A 24,726-nucleotide genomic window follows, 5' to 3' on the forward strand; every position below is an offset into this window, starting at 1 on the left:
CTAGTTACTCAAACTTTCTTTTCCTTTTCTCTAGGAGTGTAACAATGACATATGGCATTAGTTTATGCAACAAACAAGATCTGAGGTAATTCACAGGTGCATCATGGGATAGGGACTTGGCCTCGAGCTATTTGAAGAAGACCTCGAGCTTTGCAATTGGCCGTATCGGTGCCGGGGGATTGTCTCTGAACCCATCAGTAAAAAATGGAGAGATGAACAACTCACATGGAACGTTATGGTAAGTACATAACTTCTTTATATTTTACTGGCTTTCAACTCCAGTAAGATGCATCATGCTACAACACTTGTTCTTTCTATTGTGCTTCGTGCACTACAAAGAATTGAGAATAGGTCTCTAGTCATAAACCTTTATTGTGTGTTCTCAGTGGGAGCGCACCTTTGTTTTTGAGGTGAATTTCATAGTATCCATATCTTGAACACTTAAACTGGTTAAGATTGAAGACTTGATCATAATCCATTATATTTTTTAAACAATGAGAAAAGAAGTGGTACCCATTATTGAAAATTGTTGTCATTTATCGAAAGTTTTTTGTGATTTATGGCTTTCTTATAACCCTATATATTTTATGAAGCATCATTAAGTGCTTTGTTTTTTTTTTTTTAATTCTTTTCCGACAGATGATCCAGAAATTTGCAGCAGCTGCATTGAAGATTACGTTTTGTAAGTCTGTACAGTAAAATTACCTCTGCTTAATGTGCTCTATGTTAGTCTTCATGTCGTAGTGGCTGTTTCTCATAAAGTGCTATGAAGATTAAAAATGCTTAGAAATGATCTATAGAATCTATAAACTAAGGATTTCTGTAACACCCGTAGTTAATGCAGACATGAGTTTATCATTGTAAAAGTTATGATGCACACACATATTATTAGTCTGTGTGAAATATTGACTTATTCTCTAATTTACCCTATTATAATGTCTGTAAATAATAATGCTGTTTGTTCTTACACAATTGTCAGAGCCGAAGGATCTAAAGGACTAAAGTCTTGCAGCCAAGGACTTAAGCAACTTGTAGACAGCGTGGGTTATTGTTCACATTCAAACTCAGCTATGTGTTCAGATAAGGAACAGCAGGTATGCAGAGACAGTAGAGCTGCTGCACCCTTACCTGAACGTTTGGGCAATGTTTGTGTGGTAGCCATGGCAATGGAGTGAGAGGGGCTGCAGAGGTAGCTTAGAGTTTCAGGCAGTGCTCAGGCAGGATTTAGGTCTAAGGAGGTGGAAAGAGTTTTAGGGTTAGAGTTAGGGTGCATGAGGGGAGTTTGGAGTTAGGTAATAATCAGGGACATCAGAGTTATTGAAATAAGGACTTCAGGGTTAGGGAAGTATAGTTGAGTTTTAGGTTTAGGGAAGCATCAGGAACATTAGGTTTAGAGGATGTTTAGCTATATGGGTAGATTACCATAGCTAACTATATTTGGGAGAAGGAAGGATAAGGACCCCTGGAGAATGGTCCTAGCAAAACTTGATCTAGACCTAGATAAGGAATCAAACTTATAGTGCGTTGTAAAAATATGTACACAGGACCAAGTAGCAAGTTCTAGAATACTTGTAAAATCCAACCCATTCCAAAAAAATAGATGAACCCAAGGTCCTGGTAGAGTGGGCCTTGACCCTACCTAGAATAGATTTGTCATGGTGAGTATAACAAAATGTAATAGCCTTAGACAACCATTTGGAAATGGTCAGTTCTGACACAGGTTGCACCTTCTTACCTCCAGAAGAAATGAACAATAGATCTGAAGATTTGAAAGATTTACTTCTGTCAAGGTTGTAGATGAGTTGTCAATGGCCATCCAAGGTATGGAGTATCTTTCCTCCCTCATTTTTATGTTCAGGAAACAAAATGGGGAGATGGATATTAAGTTGTCATATTGATTTAGATGGTGTAAGTTTTAGGCTTATGAAGCAGATGGACACTTTTGGTTTAGGGAGTGAGCGTGGAGTTTTAGGATTAGACAGCTTTCAGGAAATTGAGGGTTAGGGAGTGGGAGGAAGCTTTAAGGTTAATGTTAAGGAGCAAGGACTTGGGTATGGGTTAGGAACCAGGTGGGGATTTTAGGGTTAGTGTAGGTGTTAGCGTTAGGGTCTGGTAGGGTTATACAGTTCAATTGGAACAGGTGGTAAGATGGATAGATAATTTAGTAAGATTTGACCAGTATTAGTTAGGGCCATTAAGAGCAAGTCGCAGCAAGTGAGTCATGAACTGCTGGCATGTAAACACTTGAAGTCTACCTGTGGGGAGTGAAGTATTTTTGATTACAAGTATTACTAATCTTGATAGTCATTACTATAATAATAATAATAGTAATAGTAATAATAGTAATAATAGTAATAATAGCAATAATAATAATAATGGCAATAATAATAACTATTATTATTATTATTATTATCATTCTGTATACTATTGTGTTGCTTGTATTTATTAACTCTTCCTTAATGTGTTGCAATGCATTAACCTTGCTAATCTTCTGATGTATATAATGCGGCAGTTTGGAACCAGTTCAAAAGAAACCATTGTTTAGATGCTTGAATATACTGAGTACATGAGAGTGCAAAGACACTGGGACACAAAGCACAGGGCATGCATAATTTGAAAGATTTTTTTCTAGCTGGAGAATTAGGGCCTCATTTATGTATTTCTAGTGATACCTGCTTATAGATGGAGAATTAAGGCTTCTTGCTTATGTATTTCTAGTGATACCTGCTTACTTCTCAACTCACAAAAAATATAGGCCCAGTGGCACCACTCACATGGAATAGATTTCAAAGCCGTACATAGAAACTGGGAATTATATCCTTTTCTGGTACATTAAAGTGTCAGGAAGTTAACAAACAAAATTAACTCAGAAGATGTTGAAAGAGACCTAATGTTTCAAACAAAATGTCTTTCTCTCTCAAAACATATTTTTGTCAAAGAGTAATAAACTTGTGCTGAAAAAAAGGCCTGTGTTCTATAGGCTTAACCATTAATGAACTGACAATAAAAGAGCTGTGTTCCAGCTCGGATTAATCCACAGCTGAGGAAAAACAAAAATATTTCAAATTTTACCTACTTTCTTTGCACCAAACACATATACTGGCAAAGAAACACATACAGTCAATCTTTCATTCTTCAGTAGGTCTTCAACTGTCACATTTTAGTCTCATCTGGTCCACACAGCCAACAGCAATACAGAACTGTACAGTCACAGTTGAACTCTGAGACGGATTCTATCTTGGTGACATAACAGAGGACTGCTATACAACATACACTCAGGAAAAAATAACTGGAATTGTTACATTTTATCTTACTGATTTCAAGGCCCTGCCCATTTGCAGAAGCAAGGAGATCCATTTACAGTAAAGACGTAGAGATTTACCAGGAAGATATATAGCCAAGTTTGTCCTGCAACTCAGTGGACCTATATTCAAAGTGGAGGAACTGGCTTTGGTTTGGCAAGGAACATTTTCAGTTTTCTGGCTTCTCCACTGTGGGGACACAGAATTCCGAAGAGCTACTCCATTCTCATTGTGGAACAAAGGCCCTTAAAAGTCTATTACAACCTAAAATTATCTTAAGAATCAGAGCAGGGACTGATACCCAAAGGCTGTTTTCTACCTAGATACGTCTGGAGATATTATAACTTTTGGGGACATAATTTCCTGCCTTGCTAGTGCTGCAAAGCACATTTGTTAACATCTGTTTATTAAATTATAGTAATTTAATGTTTCTATTAATAGTGTAATAAATTCTACTTTTTATACAAACTCAACTGAGTACATTCTAGCGGTTTTAATTCTTAGTTTAATATAAATCTAGAACAGCTGGTTTGGAATGGGAATTGATGTTCCACATCAGTGTCTGATACTGCTACATATATACCAAATGCCAGGCTGTTAATATAAATGTTATATTCTTACCTGTTCTGACAATATTTATGGGGTTGGTGTATGGAATAAGCTTATTAAAACAAACAAAAAAATTAAAACAATAACTAGGAAATTGTTCATATACCTTTTGAATGCATAAAAATAGAAGTGTTTTTCGATTGCAGAAAATAACTATGCTTCATCTGCTGTAATATTGTATAAGTTTTCACTGCTTTGTTTTAGACTGTGCTATTACTGCTGTTAAGTTTTGATAGGTAAGTAAGATACCATGTCTATCCCTTCAAGAACTGCGAAGATTTTTAAAGAAAATGACAAGCAGCAGTCTGTATGAATTTCAACAAGGGATTATAAGGTACTACCCTATGGACCCCCACAACTGAAAATACAGTAAGACACTAGTATAATAATTAAATCAGTCTCCATTTTGCTATACAACCCCCACAGAAATGAGAGAAATAGAGAAATAAAAAAAAAGTTAAGGTATGCAAGTAAATGTCTGACCCTAAAGATGCATGACTTAGAAGTATAGTTTAGACAGCAGAGAAACATTTGTGAAAACCATGCATCTTCTGCTTGAGCAAGTCAGAGATTTGGAATATTGCCAGTTTAGAAGGAATCCAGTTTGAGAAGTGCCCAGTCTATTAAGAGTTACTTACAGAGCTGTGAGTCCGAATTTAAATCCCATAGACAGACCTAAGGCACCTAAAACAGTAGATGTAAATGATAAAGTCGGAGAATAAAGCTAGAATAGAAAGGAGAAATAGCTGTGGTAGCAGTAGTGAAGAAGAAGGGCAGAATTTCAACTACCCATGTAGAAAGTTATGTATCTCCGTTAAGCAGCTACCCAGAAAATGTATGACTAAGAAGAGCAAGAGGTAACTGCTAGCATGAATCAGAATCTGATATGAACATACCCCAAAATGTAAACAAGAGTGAAGGATGTGTGACCGTTAAAACTGTAATGTAGAGCTTACAGTCAAAAGTAGAAAACTGTAATATTGTCCAGCATATTTGAAAGTTAAAAGAGTACTTTGCAGCTTTAATCATAGATAGTCAATAAAGATGAACATAATTTCATAATCCACTGTTTTGTTGATGAGGAAACGACTACTGTGACAGCACTGCTGGTCTGTGGCTGCATAATCTTGGAATGGATTTCTTAAGTTAATGTTTGGATAATTTCAATATTTTTTACCTATGCTGCTATTGCATTACAGTTTGTTTTATTTTAAAGTTTTTTTTTTCTTGGAGTTTTAAAAGTTCTTGGCTAGGGTCAGTTAGAAAAACATTCCTTTTCCATTAACTGATTGAAAAGGAATAACATCTGCCTTATTAGTGGGAAGAGATGAGTATTAGTGTTTCGTATTTCGCTGCATTCCTGTATAGCTGCATTCTTATTTAGCTGCTGGTATGTGTGACTGCAGTGAATTTTTCAGACCCGTGTGCCCAATCTCTGTTGTGCTTAAACATTTGGTGACATTTTAGCTATCCCCACCCCCACCCCCCATAATTTTGACTTCAGAGGTCCTCCCAGTTCCATCTCATCTATTCATTCTTCTGGAAACTGAAAGATCAAACTGAGAAGATCGTCCCCTTAGACTAAAAGCTTGAGTTAGCTTTTTTTTTTTGTAGCATCCCAGTCATGTAACACACACTGCAATACCCAGAATATTAATCTCTCTTTTCCACCTTTCTTTTAAAACCTGTACAATCTGGGACTTGAATGACAGTCACTGGAGAGCACAGAAACTGTTTATTCAGAATTAGCATGGGATTAGTGCTTCTGTTTTGCTTCTGGTGAGAGAAGGAGCTATGGCATATTGATTCCTAGTTGCATTTAATTGTGTTGTGACCAGCGCTATTTCCACTACCAGTCGGAAAGCACCTACAGTAAACAAGTCCAGACCTTACAGGTACTACAATGTTCTCATCCCATATTAGCAAAAATCTAGAACCATGAATATGCCCTTTCCAGCAATCTCTGTAGCCAGCTTGGATTTAATGGGCATCATAATGCCTCGGTGGTGCAGTGGTAGCATTGTCGCCTCACAGCAAGAGGTTCTCCCATTCGATTCTCAGCTGGAGCGCCTTCTGTGTGGAGCTTGCATGTCCTCCCCGTAGTCGACTGGTGTTCGAAAGACATGCATGAATGGGCGTGCCTTCATTGAAGGTTGGGTGTCAGGCTGGCACCTTTGCAACTTAAAAATCTACTGCCAATCATTAGCGGACTGGAGTTCTGCTGTGGCAACCCTTAACCGGGAAAAGCCGAAAGAAGAAGAAGAAGATGAGATAATATAGCAATTGTCTCATGTTTACTGACAACCACCTATTACTTAAACAGACTTGAGACAGTATGGAAGAGATGCGGGTATTTAATGCTAGTGAATGTAAACCTCTCACATGAAGACACTGAAAATGGGAAAGAGACTGCCACTACCAGACAACACACTAAACCTGTCACACACAGGTCCTAAAGGCTCTTAAAAGTAGCCTACCTAAAACCACAAAGACTGCCTAAATGTAACCTAGTAAACAAGTACCCACAGCAGCCTCACAAACACACAACACAGGCAACACCAACCTTGGAACATATATAAAAGAGTCATGGTGTCTGAATGAAAAGACCCCTAAAGCAAGCCTCTACAAAATCCAACACTTGAGTCATAGGTAACTCCATTGAGAGACACACCAATACCACACTCACTGGTCTGTGCAAAGACAGAATCATGGTCAGTTGCCTATCAGGCACCAGAACTGGCCACACTATGCTGACATGCAAGTCCTTGAACCACAAGTACACACATGACGTAGTCACAGTACCTGTGAGTGTAAATGACTTCTGATGTAACTCCCTGGTAATATGAAAAGATACATGACAGAGTTCTTGGAATATGTGTCCAAAGCAGGTGTGAAGATTAACCATGAGCAGCATTTTACCATCACTAAGAATAATGCCATACTACAAATAAAAGATTATTGACTTCAACAAGTCTTAGCTTCTGGTGTTATTCAAAGGGCATCCCCTATATTTCAGCCTGAGAGAAGATGGTAGACAGTCCTAACTGCTTTGCAGGGATAGCCTGCACCAATAGCCCCAAGGGTTTCATATATTGGCTGAAATCTTGTCCAGCCCCCTAGTGCCTTTTTTAGGCAATGGCAGTCCTCAAAAACTTCCAACATAACAAAACAGAATCTGGATAACATAAAGATGTTCTTCGTGTTTCACTGTTGCAGTCATTACAATTGGGTAATCCTGCTGGCAAGCTACCCTCAGTCGGCCTGAATTCCAAAGTCTAGGTCCGGTGTCGGTTGCTGTTGCCTCTTCCCTGATGTTAGTGCACCAGGTGTATAAAAGATGCAGCCGATGCCATTTTCTTCAGTCTTTCTTGCCGTGTGGTGCCCGAAGCAAAAGCAGTTCGCAAGTGCCAGTCGGCCGACTCCTGAGATTTACGTGTTTGAATTTCAGATCCGAAGTCTTCACTAAAAGCTAAGTACCCCGTTTGGGGAAACTTTTTACTTGCTCCAGACCGATGTCAGAAAAAGGTAATAATTGTATTTCTTGTGGGAAGCAAATACCTCATAAGGACTTTTGTTCTTACTGTATTCCTTGCCTAGACCCTGACCACGACGTTGCTAGTTGTCGGTTTTGTGCTAGATTTAACCAACGCACTATTAAGTGTCAGTACAATTTTGCATTTCACTATTTTGGCAGAAGATTTAACTATACAATGTCGTCGGATAGCCATCCTACTACCGAAATTCACAAGAAATGCAAAGAAAAGGACAGGCATCCGAGGTCCAATACCAATGATGAGGCTTCTTCTAAGCCAGTCGCCAGTTCGCTGGTTCTCAGTGAGGTGCCTCCGCAGCCCCTGATGACCACTACTTTAGACTTGCAGGCCGCTGCCGACACCCATGTGGAGTCAACCAGGCCGCTGGAAGCTCAAAGTATTGGACCTTCGGAAACTATTCCCTCAGATGGGTCCGGAGCTGCTGAGCAGGCATCGGCTTCTGAGGGGGTTTTCAGACCTACTCAATTATATGTTAAAACAACTTCAGCTTCAAAGGCAAAGACTAAAGCATCTTTAAAGACAAAGAAACAAGTACAACAGCCTCATGGACAGGCCTCCATGCCTAAAAAACAGATGCTCAAAATGGCCGAAGACCTAATTACTTTCATCAGGGGTTCCCATCCCCCTCCTGATAAGAGGCCTAGGCAAGAGACAGAATATGAATCTTCAGATCAAGTTTCCATTTCATCTGATTCCTCTTCTGATCAGGAATACTCTCTTCCTCCCTATGAGGATTCTGATGCTGAAGAATATATCCCTTCAGCCTCTCCTCCTGAGGATTATTCTTTTGGGGAAACTTTACATACCATGAGGGAGCATTTCCACTGGGAGAGCCAAGATTATTCAGAATCTAAGAAAAGGCTCAGAGACTTCCTTTTACAACCACAACACAGACCCCTAGCTATTCCACCTGTGTTAGACATTGTAGATGATGTATTTTCAGAGTCCAGTCTGACCCCTGACTCCTTACCTCCAGCTCCTGTTAAGCCGGACAGGTACTTCAGGGTTCCTGACTCTCATAAATTCCTTTTCAAAAACCCTGCTGCTGATCCAGAAACTATCTCTCAGGGTCCTAAAGGGGTCAAGGCTTCAACTGCAAAAAATCCTACTCCCTCTGACAGGGATTCTAGGGCACTGGGCAGATGGAGAAAAAAGATTTACACTTCTGCTACCTTGACTATAAGGGCTTTAAATTGTCAGTTTCATATGCTCAAATATCAGCAATATATTGTCACTGCTTAAACAGAAAATGTTGATGAATTCTGAATGTGCAGAAAACAAAGAACTGCAGGATTTATTGTATGCAGCTGAACAAGTGGGAAAGCATACTTCGCAATGTGGTTTTGATTCTCTGGAGGCCTCCTGCAGGGCCGCAGTTACGGGTTCTGTCATTAGGAGGCATGCTTGGTAAACGGAACAAAATCTACCTGATCATGTTAAGGCAAAATTATTAAATGCACCATTACAGCATGATGCTTTTTTTGGTGTTAAAGCAGAAGAGGTGTTAAAGAAAATGGAGGACAAGGCTAAATATATGCAAACACTCAAGGATTTCTTACAGGTACAGCCACCAAGATTTAGCAGACACTGGCCTACAAAGAATTGGTCCTTTCCAGTGTCAGGCAGGCCACAAAGGGGCAGATACAGGCGCCCTACAGGCAGATCCCAGCCCCAAGGTTCGTACAAGTCTAAACAATGGGGTGCTTCTACCTCCAAAACTGGAGAAGACAAATCACAGCCATACAGGAAACAGTCCCAATGACTTCCCCCTGCCTGCGCCAAGCACTTATCTTCTGGCAGCACCTTTAGGGGGAAAACTAGCACTTTTTTCTAAAAATTGGCTCATAATAACCCAGGACAAATGGGTCTTAAACATAGTGTCACAGGGCTATGTTTCACTTCCATACCCTGCCAAGGGCAAAAGGTTGGCCAGACCTGCCAAAACATCAATGGGCAGAGGCACAAAAACAAGTCTCATCCCTCATGGACATGAGGACCATTCAACAAGTACCAAAGCAAGAGCAGGGACAAGGATTATATTCAAGACTGTTCTTGGTACCCAGAAAGGACAAAGCCTGGAGACCAATACTGGACCTATCTATTCTAAACACATACCTGGATATTCCAAAATTCAAAATGTTGACTCTACAGCAGCTTCTGCCCATGTTGGGCAAGAAGGCTTGGCTTGTGATGTTAGATCTAAAAGAGGCATACCTGCATGTCCCAATCAGACAAACATTTAGAAGATACCTCAGATTCAAGGCTGGCTCAATGCACTACCAATTCTCTGCACTGCCCTTTGACTTATCTACTGTGCCCAGGATCTTCACAAAGTGCCTGTCACCAGTAATTGCATTCTGCAGACAAAGAGGAATACAAATATACCCTTACTTGGACGACTGCCTCATTCAGACAGAGAACAAGGACATTCTACTACAGCATCTGGTGTTTGTAAAGAGTTTACTACCATGCCTAGGGTACACAGTCAACGAACAGAAATCAAAACTAGTACCCTCTCAAGAGATAATATTCCTGGGTCCAATCTTAAATACAACTGCCCAGATGGCTTATCTCATGCCAGACAAACAAAGGCAACTGACTACCTATTTCAAAATGTTGGCAACAAAGGCACAGTTATCTGCAAGAAAAATTCTGCAGGCTTTGGGCTTCATGGTATCCTGCATTCTACTAATTCCATATGCAAGACTGCATATGAGGAAACTTCAATGGTACCTAAAATGTGTTTGGACTCAACATTGCCACAGCCTGGAAACAATAGTTACTCTCATTCCCTGCCTGCAACAGGAGTTTCGATGGTGGGCGAAGGCCTGTCACCAGAACAAGGGACAGCCATTCACTCTACCCCCAACCACACAGACATTAACAACGGATGCATCAGATTATGCCTGAGGAGCCCACATGGCAGGAAGATGTATTCAAGGCACATGGTCCGTAAACCAAATGCATCTACATGTCAATCAAAAAGAGATGCTAACTGTTCAAAATGCCCTAACAGCCTTCAAGGACCTACTAAATCCAGGACAACTGCTGATAAAGACAGACAATACCATGGTCATGTGGTATATAAACAAGCAGGGAGGCACTCATTCTTACCCCCTTTGCAGACTGGCCATGACTTTGTGGGACACAGCATTGACTTACCAAGTACATCTGCAGGCACAGTTCCTGCCAGGAAAGATAAATACTCTGGCAGATGAACTAAGCAGAAACCTCATGGATCCCCATGAGTGGAAATTGGATCCACAAGTCTTCAGCATGGTAACAAGGAAATGGGGATGTCCGGACATAGCTCTATTTGCCTCACCTCACAACTGCCAACTAAAGAGATTCTGCACAAGGACGTATCACAGACAAGCATGGAAAGTGGATGCCCTATCTTTCAGCTGGAAAAACTTAACAGTATATGCCTTTCCTCCTCTGCCTCTCCTCCCTAAGGTACTCCTAAAGGTCAGACAGGAGAAGCCAAAAATGATACTGATTGCCCCAGACTGGCCATGCCAGTACTGGTATCCAATCCTAAGGAACTTGTCTCAATGCCCAGCCTGGACCTTACCTCAAGTGCCTCATCTACTGTCCCAGCAGAACAATCAGATCCTGCACAGCCAACTCAAGACCTTAAATCTGGCAGCATGGCGGATAATGTAGTCATACAAAACACACCTCTCACTAAAGCGGTGATGGATGTCATTTTGGAGGCCAGGAGGCCTAGTACTAGGAAAATTCTATGCTGAAAAATGGAAGAGATTCTGTGCTTGGAACCAGGAACAAGGAATTGACACAGCTGCACCAAATATTCCCCAGATTTTGCAATACTTGACTGATATGCTGGACAAAGGCCTATCCTTTTCATCTATAAAAATTCATGCCTCTGCCATTTTGGCTCATAACAATACAGAGCCACCAATCTTTTCTCATCCTTTATTAAGGCAGTACCTCAGAGGGGCCAAAAATTTAAGGCCTCCAAGGAGATCACCAATACCTGCATGGGACCTCAATTATGTCTTAGAAAAACTCACCCTGCCTCCTTTTGAGCCAGCCACTACAGCTGATATAAAGTTTTTATCTTGGAAAACAGCTCTGCTCCTAGCAATAACTTCTGCAAGACGAGTCTCAGAGCTACAGGCACTCATGGCTGTGGAACCTTTTATCATTTTTTATCCAGACAGGATTTCTCTGAGGACAAATCCAACATTTATGCCTAAAGTAGTGTCCAGTGTGGCCCTTAACCAAACTATTTATCTGCCTACCTTTTATCCAAACCCACAGAATAAGGGGGAGAGAATTCTGCATTCTTTGGAATACACAGACAGCTATGCTTCTATTTGAACAGAACCAAAGCTTTCAGAAAGACAGTGCAATTACTAGTGGCATATGCTGCAGGATCACAAGGAAAGGCTATCTCAAAGCAGACTATTTCAAGATGGATAGGCCACTGCATTCGTTTCTGCTATTCACAACATGGCAAGCCAGCGCCTAAGGGCATTAGACTACATTCAACCAGAGCAGCAGCCACTTCAGCAGCCTTCCTCAGGGGAGTACCAACCAAAGATATTTTAGAGGCTGCTACTTGGAGTTCAGTGCACACCTTCACAAAGCACTATCACTTACCACTCTACTCTAAATCCAGGGCAGGCTTTGCCACTGCAGTTCTGCAGGGCCTAATAGCCACTCCTAATGCTATTTAGCTCCAGCCTCCCAACCTTAGCTTTGGGATTCAACCCAATTGTAATGACTGCAACAGTGAAACACGAAGAACATAGTACAGTTGTGTACACTTACCATAAATGTAGATGTTTGAGTGTATTCACTGTTGCAGTCCAGGTTACCCACCCACCATCCCCCATTTCATTGCTGGAACTTATCTGTACTTCTCTATTCTATACAACCTATGTGGTGTATTTGCTTGTAGATGAAGGCAAATGATATACTTTGGTGCATGCATGTTTTATTGACATGGCGCACTGACATCAGGGAAGAGGTGACAGCAACCAACGCCGGACCTAGACTTTAGAATTCAGGCCGACTGAGGGTAGCCTGACAGCAGGATAACCCAATTGTAATGACTGCAACAGTGAATACACTGGAACATCTACATTTATGATAAGTGCACACAACTGTACTGTATTGCTGCTGAACGTTAGCATCCTTAACAAAAAATCCACTCCCTTCAAGCCCTTCTTACCCTGGAAACCATTGATAAAAGCATTGTCTCATAAACCTGTTTCAAGATCATTCAGATCACCCCATCAATGCAGGATTTCAATGCTTACCACAAGTTCAGACCCATCACACTAGATGAAGGTATTAAAGGCAGAGGTCACCATATCTTTTAAGAAACACTTCACCTCCAGACCAGTTAGACAAGATAATGATTACCATTAATAAGACCCCCTTATCGCATTATGGCTAACTATAGGACTCCCTTATGCCTTCCTCAGCCCATAATTCCTACCTAAGTAGTATGGACTCCTTATGCATTAAGCCAAACACCATTCTCTTAGCAGAATTCAACTATCCCTCCATTAGCTGACAGACATATGCATATTCACTTGAAAAAGCCTTGCATTTGGGCAGGGTGAAAGAATTTGTGTATTAAGATTTACTACAACAAATTAACTTTTAGCCTAGACCGCTTTTTTCTATTTTGTGGTTCCAGACATATGCATACACTAACATGTTTGTCCAAAGACTTCTGGACTTTATCAATACAAACTTTCTGGACAAGTTAGTCCACATCCAACCCAAAGGGATAAAATCCTAGACTTGGTCCTCATTAATATGAGACAGTTCTGCTCCCTACCAATTGTAGCTCCCTGCCTACCTTCCTGGTCAACTTAGACCATAAATCAGTCACATTCACCTTAAGATTGAAGCCAGATGCATCCTCCAAATGCTTGTTTTTTAGAGAGTATGCTAAGGATAATTTATAGAAAATGAGTGATAATCTGGTTAAATTAAGCATCCCTTTCCAACTTGGTGGCACTCCACTTATGCAGAATCCTTTATCTCCATGGAAACAGCTGCATAGCTGCATCTCTTCCTCTGTGAAGTAAATATATCGGATTCAAAAATAAATCTCTATGATAGAACCCAAGTATATACAGGCTCTATAATAAAAGAAAAAAAATGTCATTGCATGTAAAAATAACTATAACTCTCAAGATGCTAAAAAGCTCTTGCTAAACTTAACAGGGAACTCTGGACCCTGATCAAACTAACCAAAGTTAGATATGATGTAAAAATAGCCACCTAGGCAAAGCACAGCCAGAAAGCCTTCTTTAACAATACTAGAAACATGAGAAGCAATAACCAACACTTCACGGAGCTAATAGTAAATGATATCTCATACTCGAACCCAGAGGACATACCTAATCTACCTGATAACTTCACATCCCCTCCCTTCCTACATTCACAGATCTGATATCTGCATCTACATCCCACACAAATCTACCATGAATAAGTCTTCAAGAGACTATTCAAGGCCATGATTACTGATTCTGTGGGGTTAGATAGCATATAGGGATTGCTTACTGGCCAACCTAAAACAGTATCTGTCAGACCCCCTACAGAGGTTATTCAACGCCAACCTTCAAACAGGCATTGTGCCAGATAAATGTAGGACAGCAACTGTCATCCCTTTACTCAAATGTGGGGCATTGATTGAATAACTTTTGGAAAAATGCAGAGTTGAACTTAAAAACTAACTGACATAATACAAGGCAAAATGGAATTTGGCAATAACTTGTCTTTTCCAGGTTTCCAGAGTCAGACTGAACAGAACACACAGTTGTGAAACAAAGAAGTGGTGTGTGAGATATTTAGTCGGTTTGACGATGTGTTTGCAAAAGATATTCATGACTGCTGGATAATGGACCTTTATGTTACTCAGATGCTAATGCCTATCCTTGAAATGGCCCAGTGTATGCGTGTCACTGCAGGATTCTACTGGCACCTCATGAGCATATGCAGGAAATTCTGGGCACACTGATGGAGAGTAGAATTATAAGGTAGGTAAACTTTGTGGACAATGCTCCCGTTTGGCCTATTATCAAGCCCACAGATAAGTAGAGGCTCACTGTAGACTACATGAAGTTAAATCATTATGTTCCCTTATCTTGCAGGCCCATGATATGCCTAGAACAGAGCTTGGCTAGGTTTGATGGTGCAAAATGCCTCACAGCAATGAATACCTCAAATGGTTTCATGACCCAAAGCAGTAGACTTATAATAGGTGTTTTTTTAGATACTCGGTCTTACGTGCAGATTTCAGTATCATCCTTCACAAGGCCCTGTCTGATGCAGAAAGTAGAGGTAATCTGAATTACATGGATGATGTGTTAATTAAAAGTAATACTTCTGCGTAATATCTTGCTGATGTGACCTGTGTTTTAAACCAGCTCAAGAATGCTGGTGCCAAGTTATCTGGCATAAAAAGACACTGAATCAGAAATAAGATAAACTATCCAGGGTATGAAACCAGACAACATGACATAATAGAGGCCATTCAATATAGTAATATTCCAAAAATCCTAAGCTGGCTAAGAAGCTTTCTAGGGATCTGCAGTTACTCTACACAGTTGACTCAGGATTGTGAAGAGGTGGCATACCCCCTCACCAAACTTCTAACAAAAGTCAGAACCCAGGGTGTGGGGAGAAGAGTTGCTGAAAACCTTGCAAGCATTAAAGGATAGCTTGAGTCAGTCCCTGCACTTGACATATAGGGCAGGGCCTTATGCAGGAAGATATTGAAATTTGCTGGTGAGGTTGGATACCAACTGAATTGGGAGATGGTGCAATGGATAATGTTTTTGCCTCACAGACACTAGGTATAGGGTTTGAGCCTTACATTTTCAAGGGAAACTGGCTAGGCTTAGAATGTCCCATGTGGGTAGCTAGCCTAGTACTTGCATATGAGTCCCCGGGCCTGGGGAAAATACGGCCCAGACCGCAGAATCCTTTATAAACGCATTCTATGAACACCTTTAGGAATGCATGGATCATGCAATCCCAAATAAAACCAAGACCCAATCCTCCAAAGTTAGGCATCCTGTCTGGTGGACCCCAGCCATAAACAAACTATACAATAGAAGGAGGAAGCTACTACATGATAGAGCAAAATCCCAAAAAGGGAAGGCATCCCTGATCAGTATTAGCAAAAAACTACGGGCACTCATAAAATCATCTAAGGCCAGCTTCGAGAGAAAAATTGCACAGGACACTAAGGATAATCACAAGGCTTTCTTTAGTTATGTTAGGAACCTGGGTGGGAATTCCCAGATATGCTCAGAATTAGTCCAAAATGACAAAAAATTCACTGAACCCACAGACATTGCCAGCATCCTAGATGAAAGGTTCAGAGCAAACTTCTCTCACCCCCCCCTTCCCCACCAAAAGGGCAAATATCTATCCCAGCAGAGTGCTTGCCCCCCTGACATCTCAGATGCTCAGGTAAGAGCTGCCCTCTCCAAAACAAAAAACACAGCATCAATGGGACCAGACGGTGTCCCAGGCTGCATCCTACATGAACTCCAAGAAGAACTAAACCCAAACATAAAACTACTGTTCAATCTCAGCCTTACTACAGGATATGTACCCAAAGAGTGGCGTACAGCAACAGTGGTCCCTCTCCACAAAGGTGGTGCCTCAACGGATCCTGGAAACTATCACCCCATAAGCCTGACTAGCTTGGTCTGCAAAGCTATGGAAAGGATCATCATGGACCTCATAAATAAAGATATTGGGGACATACAGACACTGAATCCTACCCAGTTCGGCTTTGTTAAGGGCAGATCCTGCCTCTTAAACCTGGCTGATTTCTTTGAAACAGTCACCAATGCCATTGATGAGGGGAAGGTGGTCCACACAGCCTACCTGGACCTTGCAAAAGCCTTCGATACAATACCCCACTCGGGCATTATAGATAAGCTCACCAGCTTAAATATAAACCCCTATGTCACTAGATGGGTTGCAAACTGGCTCAAGGACAGAACCCACATGGTTAGAATTGCTGGAACCATGTCAGACTCCAAACCAGTTACAAGTGGCATCCCAAAAGGCTCAGTCCTGGGACCTCTCTTGTTTGGTATAGATTTCTCGGAGGTACAGGCTAACACGGAAGGACTTGGCTGATCAAGTTTGCAGATGACTGCAAACTGGGCGCCATAATCGACTCTCCAGCTGACACAAGCATCCTACAAAAGGGCCTCATAGAAACAGACAACTGGTGCCAGAGCTATTGCCTCAAGCTAAACGCCAAAAAGTGTATAGTCATCCCCTCTGGCAAAAACAAAGTGTCCACAAATTACCACATAGGTGGTAATCCATTAAGTACAGAAGAAGTAATTAGGGACCTGGGGACCCAAGTTGATAGCAATCTCTCATTTGAGAACCACGTAGACAAAGTGGTTAGAAAAACATTTTATATAGCCCACCTAATCATGAAGGGATTCACATCTAGATCAGGGGAGGTCATCGTGCCTCTTTACTCATCCCTCATCAGGCCCATAATTGAGTACAATGCTCCTTTTGGGATGTACCTTACCAGACACCTGCAGCAACTGGAAAGACCCCAAAAGTACCTCACCAAGAGGATTAAAGGGCTCAAACAGATGCCATATGCTGCCCGGTTAAAGAAACTCCAGCTCTACTCAGTGGCATACCGCCTGCTCAGAGGCGATCTGTGCCTGACGTAAAAAGCCATGTCCAACCCAGAATTAATGGACATACTGCACCTCAGAAAATCCAAATTCCATCGAGCTACACGCTCGAGAGACTTGAACCTCAGCACTGACATAAATAGGACATGCTGGAGGGACAGATTCATAACCCAGAGGCTCCCTTCACTCTGGAATAAAATCCCAGTCCAGGTTAGGCAGAGTCCCTCATTGACTCTCTTCAAGAGGAATCTTGATGAGTGGATGGGAGATGGTAGGTTTACCCCGGGTATCACTTCTGTGTCACTGTTAGACAGAGGCACAGTATACTAACCTCGAAAAAGGGCATAGCAAAATTCATTTAAAATGGGTGGCGAAAGCCAAACACACTCTGGCTAGGCTTATAAACACCCTAGGGCAGATAGCCTAGTATGAACCTATGAACCTATGAACCGATATCCACAGATGAATAATGATTTCTAGTTACAAACTGGGTATACTGACAATATTATCTGTGCTGTCACGTACCAAAGTCATCATTCTAATCATATTGTTATAGCTTATGCTAGTAAGATGCTATATGAAGTACAGCAAATGTTCTCTGAATTTGAAAAGGCTCTTATTTGCAATGTATGGTTTGTACAGAGATTCATAAACTATATTTGTGGCAAAAAGGTTGTGGTAAAAAGCACATTAGGGATAGTCATGTGTCTGGTAGTTGAATTGTGGTCAAGATGTTCAACCTTAGGAAGAAAAATATGTCAAAAACAAAAAGAGCCCAGTTGCCCAAGGACTGGCAGATCTGCAAACAAATGACTGCTTAGAATTTGAAGAACCTAGGCAGCCATCTCAGTAGGTCTCTACATTTTTCTTTACTAGATAGCAAAGCATACACTGCCATTATGATGAAAATATATACTGTACCAAAACTTTCCACAAGAATATATTGCTAGCTGCTTCTTTAGCTGGGATGTAAACATTTATTGTGGCTTAGGGGTAGTATGGCATGAAGATACCCCATACCTTTCTGTCAAGTAGCAGCTTGTCACAAAGGTAACCAGTATGCTGAATTAGCAGCTATATATGTAGCCGAACAAATAGCAGTTTAGTTCAGACTCTGATTATGCTAGCTATATCTTCCTCACATATTTGCCCAGCTGGAAGATAAATAGCATACTCAGCTCTAAAGGAAACAATGACTTATGAGTGCCAAACTAATACTAGCTAGACCAGTTAGTGCAAAATTATGGCTTAACATCATACTAGGAAAAGGTTAAATACCACTCAAAACTGCATGGAGCACACAATCTGGAAATAACCTAGCTAATGTTCTGGCTAAAAAAGTATCTTAAATGGAAAAAAAAACTAAGACTTTGCTCCAGTCCAAGCAAGTGCAGATATAGTTATCTATCAGCAAAAAGGACAGGAATAAGAATATGTTTTGCAATTATATAGTGACAAGCCTGATTTTGACCTGGTAAAAATGCAGCAGGAAGATGAAACTGTATGGACATGTTAGCATTACTTTCAGGGCCCAGTGCAGAAGAAGCTTAGTGAATGTGATCTAGAAAATGATGATCTTAAAGCATGTAAAACCCAAAAGATAGATTTCTGTTAAAAGATGGTGTTCTGAGAAGGATTGCTGACACTTCACACAGACTCCAGTATATAGTACCTTCAGGGCACAGAGGGATTATGCTACAGTGTGCATATGGTGAGGGAACAAGAACTTCTGAGGGATAGAAGAACTTACGCCAAACCAAAAGAAGCAGATTACTTACCTCAGATGTGTAGTGACATTACCAGGTATGTGCTGGGAAGTATAACATGCTGCTGATTCCAGCCAGCTTCCCCTTGTCACAGGACACTCATTCCAACAAGAGAAATCACAATGCCCTGGTCCGATCTCCAAATTGATTGGATAGGTCCAATAACTAGATCTTCTAAAGGCAATAAGTATGTCTTAACTGTCAGCTGTAAGATAAAATAGATTGTGCTGCCAGATCCCAATCTGTTTGTATCTTAGAGATTACCCCTTCTCTGGAACAAGCTTCCCATCCATGTGAAGCAGAGTTCCTTCCTAACCAAGTGTAACTTGGACAATTGGATGGGGAGCAGGAAATTCATGTCTGGTTTGGTACTTATGTCTCTAATGGACACAGACAGCCTATAAATTATTCATCTCCCAGGTCCCTGCTTGTAAATGTTTCATCTCACAAGCCCCAGCTTACAATTATGATGGGCACCAGAACATTTCAGAGATTTGGCATGCATGGTTAGGCTTAAAAAGGTCCTTGGGGTTGTTAGCATAGCAAACATCTACGAACCTATAACATTAGAAAACATCTCTGCCTTGCTTCTAACCAACCATGTGTTTAGTCACTGGGGCTTACCCGTAAGGGTAGAATCTGACAGTGAGCCACATTTCACTAGTGAGATAACAGAAAATGAATGGAAAATGTTGACACTGCAGAGAAAATTGCATGTGTCTCATCATGCAGAATTCTTTGGTCAGGTAGAAAGAGCAAAACAAATCAAAATTTATATAATAAAAAGTATCTCAGCTCTTCAAGAAAAGTACTAGTTGCCACTAGCACTGATGGACATCCAAATGATGACTAGATGGAGAATGGTGCTCTCGTTGCATCTTTTGTATACTACAGAGGATTGAACTTTGGCACATGGCCACCTCTGCCAATGATTAAGTGACCCATCTAAAACAGCGCTTAAAAAAATGTTTGCACAAAGTAATTTGGAAAAGAGCGTACATGCCTGTAAGACTCAGTATGCCAGAAGGGCCAGCCAACAAGTGCTACCAAATAGATGACAGGTTACTCTATTTTAGCTATAGCCGAGAAAAGGTGAAAACAAAGAAATTCTTACCACCCACTCTTAATATTAAATAGGATTTCACAAGTGACCTATCAAATACAAAAGAAGAAAAAAAACACTTGTGAACATTTACTTAAATAAGCTTAAAGTAATCAATTGTAAACCTTCCATGAACACAAAAGAATTGTACCTGTCTGGAAGATGAACAGGAGTGAATGGAAAAAGCTAAAGGAAACTTTGAACAGGTTGCCTAATTATGGAATAATATTATGCTGTTACACGCCCAAAGGCATAAAAATAGTAGCTTTCCTTTCTCTTTCTTCCTCTTCTAGTATTGAATGTACCTTACCAGTGCAGGGAAAGCAGTTATTATTATTATTATTATTATTATTATTATTATTATTATTATTATTATTATTATTATTTTAGTTCCATACTATTGTCCAGTGCTTCCATTTATAAATTCTTCTTCTTTCATGTATTGCTGTGCATAAACCTTGTTAATCTTCTCATGTGGTAATATGCAATGCAATCAGTTCAAAAGAAAGCACTGTTTATATGCTCAAATATAGTGGGTATATGAGAGCACACAGGCACTTGTAAAGCGTGCACAAATCATGTTTAATTTGAAATATATTTTCTAGTCAGTGCTGCTTAGTTATCTTTTTCTCACTGTGTCTACTTATTTCCCATCTCACAAAAAATGCAGACCCAATGTAATTGCTCATATTGAAAGCAGTCCAGAGCTCTACATATGAACTGGATATTATCTTTATCTGGGATATTAAAGTGTCAAGAGCTCAAAAAGGTAAAGATAACAGATAACAATGGTATAGATACACATGCAGGAAAGTAGAAGATTTGGAGCAGACAACAACAAAGCAAAAGGAAGTAAGGGCATCTAGCATGGAGGTGAAAGGACTGGGTGAGCGAAGACCTTTGACAGTCAGACATCACTGTCAAAGACGGTAAAAGACTGGCATTGAATCAGGAAAGACAGTGACAGTTGATGCGGCGCCGTGATCTCATGTAGGAAATGGAAAAAAGGGGGTTAATGATCATAATGATGATGATGGTGATGATGGTGATGATGATTATGATGATGAAGTCAAAAATAGTAAACTCATAGGATATTAAAAGTGACATAATGGTTATAAACCAAATCCTTTCTCTTACAAAAGATATTTTTCTGAAGGAGTAACATACTTGTGCAGAAAAATAGGACTGTATTCTCCAGGCTTAAACACTAAATGAACTTACAAGATACATATACTGGCATAACAACTTGTTGAGTCAGTCATTAATGTTTCAGTCATTCATTTTTCATTAATTCTTTGTAAGTTCATTTTCAGTCTCATCTGAACCACTTAGCTGGCAACACAGAAGTGCACAGTTACAGCTGACCTCTGAAAAGGACACTGTCTTGCTCACATGGCACAGTACTAATATACAACCTACATGCAGGTAAAATAACTGAAACTGTGATATCAATGGACTGGATATCCACTGAGGCAAGCAAGGGGTCCATTTGCACTGAACAGGTAGAAGTTTGCCAGGAAAGCATACAGTCAAATTTCCCCTGCAACTGAATAACATGTACCCAAGGAGAAGGAACTAGAATTCTTTTCATAAAGAATCATTTCTGATTTCTGGTTTCCATGGAGAGTAGACACAGAACTCAGAACTGCTTCTCCAGTTCTCCCCAAGAAACAAAGATCCTTAAAACACTATTCTAACCCTGGAAGATTTAACAAAAGCCTTAACCCCAAAGGCTACTTTCTACCCAGAAGCTTGTGAATATAAAATAACTTTTGGGGGCATGCAAAAGTTATTTGACCTCCGATTTTTTCCTTAATTAACTGAACTAATATAAATGATTTTTCCTGCCTTGTTTATGTTGTGCATCACTTTAATTAGGGCCAATTCATTAAGTTGTATTAATTTAATGTTTGGGTTAATAATTCATTTTACTTTTTTATTTCAAGCCCAACTCGGTGCATGCTAACTGTTTTAATTCTTAGGTTAATTTCAACCTATTATAATAGGTTTAGAAAAGAAAAAAAAAGTGAGTCAACTGATTTTCTATCTTACTCTCTGAAGCTGATATATCTGTCTATGAACACACACACACACACACACACACACACACACACACACACACACACACACACACACACACACACACACACACACACACACACACCTATATAATACATATAGGTATAGATATAGATACATATGTATATATATTGGTCTACCTCATAACTTCGAAGACCTACATACTCGAATTACATAACATTGAGACAATAATAGCAGAATCCTGTTTACTCGAAATCTCAAAATAATGAAACCTGGAACATCAAACTTTTCAAAATATCACAAGTCCGGTCTTCACTTAAAGTAACACTGCTCCATTTAAATACAGCCTACACTAAATAAGTATCAGTGGTTTTGCAGGGGGGCAAGTCCACCTGCACACTCCATGTGGGGGGCTGCTGTCCCACACCCCATCAAAATATATATACCAACTCCAAGATCACACTACAGTGAGAAAAGGGTAAATTTCCCTATCCTCACTGTAACGCAATCTTCATTTCAAACCGCTGATACATATTTAGTGTAGACTGTATTTAAATGGAGCAGTGTTCCTTTAAGTGAAGACTGGACTTGTGGTAGCTTGAAAAGTTTGATGTTCCGGGTTTTGTTATTTTAAGATTTTGAATAAATGGGTTTTCACTGTTATTGTCTCAATGTTATGTAATTCGAGTATGTGGGTCTTCGACGTTATGAAGTAGACCTGTGTATATATATATATATATATATATATATATATATATATATATATATAAATATATGGGCCTACTTCATATTAAAGAAATTTCACATTGCCGACTTTTAAATCACTGAGACAAAATAACCAAAACAACACATTCATTTTGCTACTGCAAGTTTTATATCTTATACTAAGTAGTTGTTCCAAATTCCAAGAGTAATTCGACTCCATGGCAAGAAAGTAGCATACAAATCATATGGATAAGAAATTAGTTTATCTAGACACAGCAGATGGAATGTTGAATTCCTATAGATACAATCTGTCCCCTTAGCACTGAGATTCAGTGGAACAAATATGGTCTAAGACTCTTCCATCATAGCATGTGGTACCCTGATGGAGTGGAAGCTGGAGTACAACACTTCATTTATGATTCCTTGAGATAATGCCATTAAATTCTATGGTATTAGACAAAAGTTACAGTAAACTTGAGCTCACTAAAAATTCAAAATAAAAACTGGGAATAAAGACGCATTCTGCATCCTTCATGGTTGAACAATGTCAGAAATAGTTTATTTAGACATGTAGAGAGTTGGGGGTGCTGGGGTGGAGTTAGTTTAGTTAGAGTCATTGTGAGTTGGGGTGAAGTAGCTTGCTCCAAGAAAACATCCTTATTTTAGTTTTCTCATTTTTTTCAGTAATTTGAGGCTTAACTTTAATTCCTGTAATTGTAAATCTAGCAAGTGCAAAAAAAATTGCCCCACAATTAAAGTGAATCCAAAAGCTCACTGTAAGGATAGTAAAGCATTTTATTAGGGGGCTTACACATGTGTATACATACATACATGCATACAAATATTTCAAGCAAAGGCATTAATGCCCTTCTGTCCTGCAAATATACCAAAACAGTTGTTCATATAATAAGTGTCCGGGCTATTAAAATATCTAAACTAGTACTTGCTGTAATGTAACTTGGTATTCTTTGCCAATTCACCCTATGATTTGTGGTAGGTACCCTTTTATACCCCCTGTTTCATCTGTATAGTAATAATCCAAGATACCACACCCTCTGTTTCCCTTAAGGACTATTGATTTGATAAAGCAATTGTTTATACTTTATATTTTGTTAGACATAAAAATATAGCATCACATCAACATTAACAATGTTCTGTTTGCCATCATACCAGATTGTTCAATGTGCTTATGTCATAAGGGGCTAGGGGAGCATAAAGGCAAATTAGGAGGACTGCAGGGAGGCTTAGATGTGTTTCATTATGTGAACCCCAAGGCTTGATTATTTTATAAAAAAACTTTGTATCAAAGTTTCAAAAGTATGACAGAACATCTTAATTATTCAGAATAACTAGTTGAAATGATGAATGAATAATTGCTTAGCAAATTTTATGTTGAACAAGACAAATGGGAGACCTGCTATCCAGTTGAACATATTTTGCTGAATAACTTTTTTACTCTTTATTTTTTTGCAAATTATTATATTTATTTGCTTTATAGTCAAGCTTTGTTTTGTCAACTATATAATATGGTGTTTTACTTTGGTTACTGGTGTATGACAGTAGCATTAGTACATTGAATTAAGGAGTGTATGGGTGAAGCACCTTCATTAATGGTCATTATTTGTCTAAGTATATCTCTTGTTGCTTTCTGTGAATTAATTTCTTCCTTTAGTTGAGTTTTGATTTGCTTATATTGCTTTAGCTCATATTTTACTTAAAATTTTCTGCTGTTTCTGTGCATACCTAGTGCTCATATTTGTGGGTACTGTGAAGATATGTGAAGGCTGCCAGCCTAGCTAGATAGAATTTTGTACATAATTCTGTCACTTGTAAATATTAATATATAGCCACAGGCTTGTTCTCTTAAATGGAAGAAAATTGTGTTAAATGCTGAACGTCAAAAATGTAACAACAGTGCACTCTGCTGGAAGAAAGCTGATAAGTCAAGTCTTGTATGACTGCTTGATCTCA

At 39.7% G+C, this 24,726-nt stretch overlaps 1 protein-coding gene across 1 annotated transcript in view; it reads left to right on the plus strand.

Annotated features, from left to right (window-relative positions):
• Positions 1-644: 644 nt before the first annotated feature.
• The window catches only part of LOC122807573 (proprotein convertase subtilisin/kexin type 5-like), a 572,244-nt gene continuing 548,162 nt past the window's right edge, over positions 645-24,726 (plus strand). The window contains exon 1 of the mRNA XM_044078486.1: positions 645-682. The gene's annotated coding sequence lies outside the window, so the exon portion shown is untranslated. The remainder of the gene's footprint in view (positions 683-24,726) is intronic.

This window comes from Protopterus annectens, chromosome 7.part1, assembly GCF_019279795.1.
Source record: "Protopterus annectens isolate FY-2018-M chromosome 7.part1, PAN1.0, whole genome shotgun sequence".
NCBI lineage: Eukaryota > Metazoa > Chordata > Ceratodontiformes > Protopteridae > Protopterus > Protopterus annectens.